Source organism: Dipodomys ordii, unplaced genomic scaffold, assembly GCF_000151885.1.
Source record: "Dipodomys ordii isolate 6190 unplaced genomic scaffold, Dord_2.0 Scaffold84, whole genome shotgun sequence".
NCBI classification, from domain to species: Eukaryota; Metazoa; Chordata; class Mammalia; order Rodentia; family Heteromyidae; genus Dipodomys; species Dipodomys ordii.
Window position 1 is genome coordinate 5,875,697 of NW_012267300.1, and position 9,565 is coordinate 5,885,261.

The 9,565-nt window shown below is 43.0% G+C and overlaps 1 pseudogene; it reads right to left on the bottom strand.

The window, feature by feature from the left end:
• Positions 1–8,449: 8,449 nt before the first annotated feature.
• Positions 8,450–9,356, bottom strand: LOC105992479 (annotated as a pseudogene).
• Positions 9,357–9,565: the final 209 nt, after the last annotated feature.

Genomic DNA, 9,565 nt, shown 5'->3' on the forward strand with positions numbered 1-9,565 from the left:
AAGTCCATGAAACTCATCTCCAATTAACCACCAGAAAACGGGAAGTGGCACTGTGGCTCAAGTGATAGAGCCCTTGCCTTGAGCTGGAGAGCTCAGAGACAGCTCCCAGGCCCAGAGTTCAAGCCCCAGGACCACACACATACAAAGGAGGGGGAGAAGAAAAAGAAAAAGAAGAAGAAAAAGAAAGAAAAAACAATAGAAGAGAAAGAAAAACAATTGTAACTAATTAATTTTGTTTTGGCTTTGTTTTGGGTTTTTCTTTTGGCAGGTTAGTGGAGATAAGAATCTCACAGATTTTTCTGCCTGGGATGGCTTTGAATCTAGATTCTCAGATTTCAGCCTCCTGAATGGCTAGGATTACAGGTGTGAGCCACCAGTACCCAGAAGAAAAAAAAAATTTTTTTTAAAATAAACATTTAAGCTGGGTGCTAGTGGCTCATGCCTATAATCCTAGCTACTCAGGAGGCTGAGATCTGAGGATTACACTTCAAAGCTAGCCTTTGCAGAAAAGTATGTGAGACTTTTCAAAAAATCTGGAAGAGGCACTGTGTCTTAGGTGGTAGAGCACTAGCCTTGAGCACAAAGACACACACACACACACACACACACACACCAAAATAAAGCAAAAACAAACAAACAAACACACACACACACAAAAAGAAATTCTGGGCATTGGTGGCCCATACCTGCAGTTCTAGCTACTCAGGCTGAGATCTGAGGATCATAGTTTGAAGCTACATCAAGCAGGAAAGCCTGTAAGACTCATCTCCAATTAAGCATCAAAAAAGCCAGAAGTAGAGAGGTGGTTCAAGTGGTAGAGTAAGAACCCTGAGCAAAAAAGGCTCAAAGGCAGTGCTGAGGCCTTGAGTTCAAACCCATTACTGGTACACACAAAAAAATACAGAAATGAACCATAATATTTACATTTAATAACATCATGTTTAGTGAATATGCTACATATGAATAATATATTCCCTAGTTTGATCCTTTAAAATTGAGGGATTGGAAGAGATGAGGGAGGGGAAGGGACAATGGAAAGGGGTGACAATCAAGATGCACTGTATCATAAACTTTCACGTTGAATTGCAACCCATTTGTACAATTAAAAATAATAAAGGGCTGGGAATATGGCTTAGTAGTAGAGTGCTTGCCCACCATATAAACAGAAAAAGCCAGAAGTGGTATGTGGCACAAGTGGTAGAGTACTAGCCTTGAGCAAAAGAAGCTCAGGGACAGTGCCCAAGCCCCAAGAGTGTCAAAAAAAAAAAAGTAATAAAAAATTATATAATGAAAAAAATTATCTTACAAACTGACTTTCAATCCCTGTCCCAGAAAAATGCACAAAACTTTAAAAAAAATTAAATTAAATTGGAAAAACTAATCAAAAGATAAGGTAAATTTTCTCCACTAAAATATTTTCCTTTTGATTTGTGTGTGCATGTGTTCGTGTATTTGCTAAGTCAATGCAGGCTGGTTTGTACCACGCATGAATTATGTTGTCATATAGAAGAGAATTTCGATAACACTTGCAGAATGAACAGTTTGACGCAAAGGTATCTCCAGAACCAGGAGCTTCCGATTTGTATTTGTTGCCCTCGTTCCTCTGGCGTCTAGCCAGGACCCAAGTCTAAACTTCTGAAAGGCCCCGCCATGTACGCCTCGACTCAAGAGCAGCAACCATTAAAACACAGTTGAACAGGATGAACCCCGGGTAAGAAAGCGAATGGAAGGGTCAAGACACCCCCCTCACCCCGCCCATCACAGAACTCGCCTACTTTCCTGAGATGGGGATTTTCGAATTTTCACAGCGGTAATCCCAGAAGGCCTCAAATCTCCAGGAACCTTCCAGTTCTCCTCGCCAGGACAGGAAATGGCGGGAAAATGAAGAGGCGGCCACGCACCCAAACGCGGCAGGCTGTGGGCGTGGCCAGCGGTGCTTGCGTGATGCGTGGGCGGGAAAGCGGGCGGGGCCTAAGCCAGAGTTACGACTATAGACTCCGCCCCCTGCCAGATGCTGAGCCCAGGAAAATGCTTTGCATTTAGGGATTGGGGACAAGTAATGATTATGATTTAATCTCATACATTTACTATGGAAAGCACAATACATTAAGCAACTAAGCACCGAGAACTCAACACCACCAAATGGGATCACCAAGCGGTAGAATTTTTTTTTTTTTGGTCGGTCGTGGGCCTTGAACTCTGGACTTGGGCGCTGTCCCGGTGCTCTTCAGCTCAAGGCTAGCGCTCTACCACTTGAGTCACAGTGCCACTTCCGTTTTCCTAATGGTTTATTGGAGTTAAGAGTCTCACGGACTTCACCGCGATCCTCAGATCTCAGGCTCTTGAGTAGCTAGGATTACTGGCGTGAGCCACTGGCACCTGGCTAAGGTCCTGAATTTAAACTCTGGTGTTGTCTCTCTCTCTCTCTCTCTCTCACACACACACACACACACACACAAACACAAAGGCATCCCATGAAAAAGCTTACAACTTAAACTACAACTACTGAATAAATGGTTTCCCCTAAACATAATCTCAGTACTACCTAAATATCATGGACTATGTAAAAGGAGAAAATAATTTTAAAATTTATGAAATGATAGTAAAACTTGATAACGATTGCTTAGAAGAAAACTATAAAGCCGGATGCCAGTGGCTCATGCCTGGAATCCTAGCTATTATAAAGAGGCTGAGACCTGAGGCTCAGGTTAAAGGGTTAAAAGCCAGCCTGGGCAGGAAAGTCCATGAGACTCTTATCTCCAATAAACAACTCAGAAAACTGGCAGTGGTGCTGTTGCTTAAGTGGTAGAGTGTTAGCCTTGAGCTGAAGAGATGAGGGACAGCATTCAGGCCCACATCTGACAAAATAAGAAAAAAGGAAAACTATAAAACAGTTCAAAACAGTTCTACATAAACAGAAAGAGCTGAAAATAGCACTGTGGCTCAAGTGGCAGAGTGCTAGCCTTGAGCAAAAACAGCTAAGGGACAGTGCTCAGGCCCTGAGTTCAAGCCCTATGACTGGCAAAAAAAAAAAAAAAGTCCAACAAATATTGATGCCAAAATGTTTTTTAAAGGATGGTTATATTTTATTAGACTTTTAAATAGAATCAGAGTCTGTGAACTTGCAGTCATATAGAGTGCTGCAAAAATCTTAAAGAAGAGGGGCTGGGAAGGTGGCTCAGTGGCAGAGCGCTTGCCTTGCATGCATGAGGCCCTGGGTTCGATTCCTCAGCACCGCATAAGCAAAAAGAAAAAAGCCAGAAGTGGTGCTGTGGCTCAAATGGTAGAGTGCTAGCCTTGAGCTGAAGAGCTGAGGGACAGCACCCAGGCCCAAAGTTCAGGCCCCACGACCGGACCCCCAAAAAAAAAATCTTAAAGAAGGTATTAGCAGGAACTAGAGGCATGGTTCTAGTAGTGGAGCACCAGCCATAAACAAAAAAAGCTGAAGGGGCGGGAATGTAGCTTAGTGGTAGAGTGCTTGCCTAGCATGCATGAAGCCCTGGGTTCAATTCATCTGTACCACATAAACAGAAAAAGCCAAAAGTGGTTCTGTGGCTCAAGTGGTAGAGTGCTTACCTTGAGCAAAAGACGCTCAGGGACAGTGCCCAGGCCCTGAGTTCAAGCCTCAGGACTGGCAAAAAAAAAAAAAAGCTGAATGAAAGTCAGAGGCCTTAAGTTCAAGCCCCAGGTACTGTAATATATATATAAAAGATATTAGCAAATATAATCCAATAATGTATTTTAAAATTGCCCATTATGACCAAATGATATTTATGATAAGAATGAAAGATAAGTTAATATTAGGAAATTCTTTTTTTTCTTTCTTTGTTGGATCTGATGCTTGAACTCAGGGTCTGGGTGCTGTCTCTGAGCCTCTTTGTGCTCGAGGCTAGTGCTCTACCACTTGAACCACAGCACCCCTTCTGACTTTTTCTGAGTAGTTTATGGAGATAATAGTCTTGCAAGGACTTTTCTAGCCAAGGCTGGCTTTGAATGGCAATCTTCAGATCTCAGCCTCCTGAATATCTCGGCATAAGCTACAGGCACCCTGCAAGTATTAGGAAATTCTTAAGTGTTTCTTAATATAATTATTTAGCATATCTATGTATTTGTTTATTTAGTTACTTGTGTGTCTCTCTGTGTTGCCAGCTGGATTTATATTCCTGGACTCAGGCGATCCTCCCACCTTAGCCTCCTGGTGCCCACCATTAAGCCTGGCTTATGGTGGAATGTATGTATATATGTATGTAGCTAGTTTGTTAGTTTTACCTTTCTGTGGTATTGGGATCTGAACTCAGGGCTATGTACTTGCTAGACAGGCATTCTATTGATGAAACCATAACTCCAGCTAATATAGTAATATTTCTAAGAAGAAAAATCATATTGTCATTTTGACTTGAAAATTGTCAAGTTTTTTTTGCTTGTTTTCTTGGGTGTATTTTACTTTTTTAATTTAATTTAATTTAAATTTTTTTTTTTTTTGTCAATCATGGGGCTTGAATTCAGGGCCTGAGTATTGTCCCTGAGCTTTTTCGCTCAAGGCTAGCTAGCACTTGATAATACAAGTTTGATGAAAAGAATAAGGCCATTGATTCAAGAAGCTGAACTCAGCTGGAGTCCAATGGCTCATGCCTGTAATCCTAATTACTCTGGAGGCTGAGATCTGAGGATCATGGTTCAAGCCAGCCCGAGCAGAAAGTCTGTGAGACTCTTTTTTTTTTTTTGGTCCGGTCGTGGGGCCTGAACTCTGGGCCTGAGCGCTGTCCCTCAGCTCTAAAGCTCAAGGCTAGCACTTCCCAGCCCCTGTGAGACTCTTATCTCCAATAAACCACCAGAAAACCAGAAGTAGCATTGTGGCTCAAGTGGTAGAGTACTCACTCACCTTGAGCTGAAGAGCTGAGGGACAGCGCTCAGGCTGAGTTCAAGCCCCACGACCCACAGAAAAAAAAGAAGGTGGGCTGGGAAGGTGGCTCAGTGGTAGAGGGCTTGCCTTGCATATATGAGGCCCAGGGTTCGATTCCTCAGCACCACATAGGCAGGAAAAAAAGGCTGGAAGTGGCGCTGTGGCTCAAGTGGTGAGTACTTGCCTTGAGCTGAAGAGCTGAGGGACAGCGCCCAGGCCCAGAGTTCAGGCCCCACAACTGGACCCCCCCAAAAAAAAAAGAAAAAGAAAAAAGAAAGAAAGAAAAGAAGCTGAACCCCAACTAGAATAAAATCGACTATATCTATGCCAGGATGTATTGTAGCCAATACTAACAATTTTAGAAAAAATAATTGACAAAGAAGAGCTCTTGATAGCTAGAAATCTTGACACATTCCTTAGGAACATATCTCCTTAGAAAGTGTCAATAGTAAAAAAAAGAAAAGAAAAGAAGCCACTGATGCTAGAAGGAAATGAGTCAACTTTTTTTTTGTCCGTCCTAGGTCTTGAACTCTGGGCTTGGGCGCTGTCCCTGAGCTCTTTAGCTCAAGGTGAGTGCTCTACCACTTGAGCCACAATGCCACTGCCAGTTTTCTGGTGGTTTATTGGAGATAAGAGTCAGAGCTGGGAAGGTGGCTCTGTGGTGGAATGCTTGCCTTGCATTCATGAGGCTCTGGGTTCAATTCCTCAGCACCACATTAGCAGAAAAAAGCCGGAAGTGGCACTGTAGCTCAAGTGGTAGTGCCTTTGCTTTGAGCTAAAGAGTGCAGGGACAGTGCCCAGGCCCAGAGTTCAGGCCCATGACAGACCAAAAAAAAAAAAGGTGGGAGCTGGGAAAGTGGCTCAGTGGTAGAGTGCTTGCTTTGCATGCATGAGGCCCCGAGTTCCATTCCTCAGCACCATATATATAAACAGAAAAAGCCAGACATGGCGCTATGGCTCAAGTGATAGAACACTAACCTTGAGTTGAAGAGGTGAGGGACAGTGCCCAGGCCCAGAGTTCAGGCCCCATGACCGGCCAAAAAATAACAAAAACAAAAACAAACAAACAAAAAAAGATATTCTGAGATGAGGGCTGGGAATGTGGCTTAGTTGTAGGGTGCTTGCCTAGCATGCATGAAGCCCTGGGTCCAATTCTTCAATACTACATAAACAGAAAAAGCTGAAAGTGGCGTTGTGGCTCAAGTGGTAGAGTGCTAGCCTTGAGCACAGAGAGGCTCAGGGACAGTGCCCAGGCCCGGATTTCAAACCCCAGGACTGGCAAAAAAATAAATTAATTAAAAAAGAAAAAGAAAAAAAATAAAGATATTCTTAGATGAAGGAAAACATTGATAGGGTGTCACAAGTAGACTTATCCTACAAGAATGACTAAGGGAAGTTCCTCAAACAAATAGGAAATAATAAAGAAGGAAACAGAACCAGCAATGCAAAAAAAAAAAAAATGACAACAGAAAGAATAAAAATACAAGAAAACATAATAGGGGCTGGGGGTTTAGCCCAGCAGAAGGGCGCCCGCCCTGCACGCGCAAGGCCCTTGGTTCAGTCCTCAGCCCTGGAAAAAAAAAAAAAGAAAACATAATAACCTATTCTTTTCCCTTTATGTTTTCTAATTATGCTTCATATTGAATTATGCTGCCATTACTTGACAAAATAATAGACAAGTGATGTTATGTATGTATAATTAACATCTAAGAAGAAACACCAAGATATTTACACAAAAAGCTATATTGGAAAGCATTATAGATAAATGAACATGAAATTGTAAAAAGTGTTCAAGTAATGCACTGTCAGTGTATAGCCATGAAGTAACCCTACAGAAGGCTCACATGATGAAGGTGTGGTCCCCAGCCGGTGGTTCTGTTGAGAGGTGATTGATCCTGACAGAGCTTTGCCTCTTCAATAGACTAATCCATTGATGAGATCAAGACCAACTAGGCCATTGAGAAGTGGGGCCTAGGGCTGGGAGTTTGCCTTATGTAATAGACTAGCAAGCTCCCTGACCTGAGTTCAAAGCCTCAGTACCACACATACATACAAAAAAAAGACAGGCCCTGATTGGAGGATGTAAGTCACTGTGTCACTATCATTATAGGTGTGTCCTTGAAGGGTATATCTTATCCCTGCTCCTTCCTGTTTTTCTTTTTCTCTCTGCTTCTTTGCCTCCAGGAGGTGAGCAATTTTGCTCTGCCACACTTTCCCTACCATGATGTTCTCCCTTGCCACAAGTTCACAATGATGGAGACAAATATCCATGGACTGAAACCTCGGAAACAGTGAGCCAATGGCAATCTTTCCTCCATCAGATAGTTTTTCTCAGTTATTTTGCTGGAGAAAAAGGAAAATTGAAGACTGGTTAACACATCCATGAGAAAACAAGAAATAAGAAACAGGAATGAAAAATGGAGGAATGAACAGAGGAAAACAAAATAAGATAATCTACTTATACTACAACATAGCAATAATCACATTAAATTTAAATGGTCTAAATATATCAATTTGAAGACAGTTATTGAAAGAATGGACTAAGCCAAGAGCCGTTGGTTCGTGCCTTTAATCCTAGCTAATCAGGAAGCTGAGATGTGGGGATTGCAGTTCAAAGTCAGCCTAGACAGGAAAGTCCATGAGACCCTTATCTCCAATTCAGCACTAAAAAAGGCAGAAGTAGAGTTGTGGCTCACATGGTAGAGTGGTAGCCTTGAGCAAAAAGGCTCAGGGACAGCACCCAGGCCCTGATTCCAAACCCAAGAATTGGCATATACGTACACAAAATGGCCCAACATAATCCCAAAGAAATTATGCTGAGTTTTAAAAAATGTCAATCTCGGGCTGGGAAGTTGGCTCAGTGGTAGAGTGTTTGCCTCACATGCATGAGGCCCTGGGTTCGATTCCTCAGCACCACATAAACAGAAAAAAGCCGGAAGTGGTGCTGTGGCTCAAGTGGTAGAGCGCTAGCCTTGAGCTGAAGAGCTGAAGGACAGTGCCCAGGCCCAGAATTCAAGCCCCATGACTGACAAAAAAAAAAAAAAGTCAATCTCAAAAGGCTATATTTAATATGATTCCAGATATATACATGCAAATATATGTATATCTATCTGTCTGTTTGTCTTTCCGTCTAGTAACCTATCCATAGATAGATGGGGATGTGGTAGGATAGTACTGGGGTTTGAACTTAGGACCTCACACTTGCTAAATGCTGGGCAAGTGCTCTGTTGCTTGAGCTATGCCCTCAATCCTTTTTACATTCAGTATTGTTCAGACAGGGACTCAAGTTTTTTTGGGGTTTTTTTTTTGGGGGGGGGTCCGGTCGTGGGGCTTGAACTCTGGGCCTGGGCGCTGTCCCTCAGCTCTTCAGCTCAAGGCTAGCGCTCTACCACTTGAGACACAGCACCACTTCTGGCTTTTTTCTTTTTGCTTATGTGATGCTGAGGAATGGAACCCAGGGCCTCATGCATGCAAGGCAAGCGCTCTACCACTGAGCCACCTTCCCAGCCCCGGGTCTCAAGTTTTTTTTTTTTTTTTGCACAGGACAAAGATTTTACTCTTAAATGATTATCAGTACACCAAGTAACATGTAGTAAATTCTTAAGTCCTATCATCTAGTCATTTTGATTAAAATAAACAGCAGCCCCAAAAAAGTACATTAGTATTCAATGTTCTAACATTTAGCCAGAATGGACTGTTTTAAGGCTGGCTGCTGCTTTGTACAAGTTACAAATAACTACATACTACTTTTTCATAGATAAAGCCCCTGACCTTTAAGAAAGTATAAGGGAAAAAAATTACTTAATCCCTTTCTTTCTTCAAAGAATTATAATTTTTTTTGATCCTATTAAGATCTAAGGGAAAAAGGTGACACAAACACATTGCTTGAGCTGAAAGGCATAGGAAAACAGACAACATATACTCATTAAATCCCTAAGAAATAAGAGGTATAAAGATGAACCTTTGGATAAACACTGAATTTAAACACAGAAGCTAGACTGGCTACTCTGAATGCAGAAATAATTTAATGTCTCTCACAGAACAGAACTGGAGCTTTGCTAACCCTCCACAGTCCATGAGGGCCTCTACCACACCAACCCATGGAAAGGCGCTTCTCTTGTCCTATCCATTTATGCGGTAGTTCTCGTGGATTTCTGGCTGGATGTCACACGCAAAGGCAAAGAGGTTTTCTAGAACTTCCTCCCTGTTCTGCAGGAAGTAATTCTGGAGGATGGTCATCTTCTCCTTACTCTCCTTCTCCACCTCATAGCTGCAACTGCCATGGGATCCCAGTGCCGCAGCTTCTTGGCCTTGAACTCTTTCTCCCTCTGCAGGCGGTACTGTTCAATTTCAGCCTGCGCTTCTTCTTTGGCCTGCTTCAGCCTTCGGTTCTTTCGGCAGCACGCTTCTCGGCCTGCAGCAGCTGCTGAATCCCCTGGGACCGACTAGCCATGGCGGCAGAGACGCAGAGGCCGAGCAGCCCGAGCCCGAGTGCCCGCGCCACCGCCGCTCCGGTCACCTCCGGGTCTCAAGTTTTTATACCAAGCTGTGACCTGGACCATTATCCTCCTACCTATGCCTCCTCCCATAGAGTTGGGATTACAGACATGAACTACAATATCCCAGGTTATTGATTGACATGGGGTCTCACCAGTCTTTTGG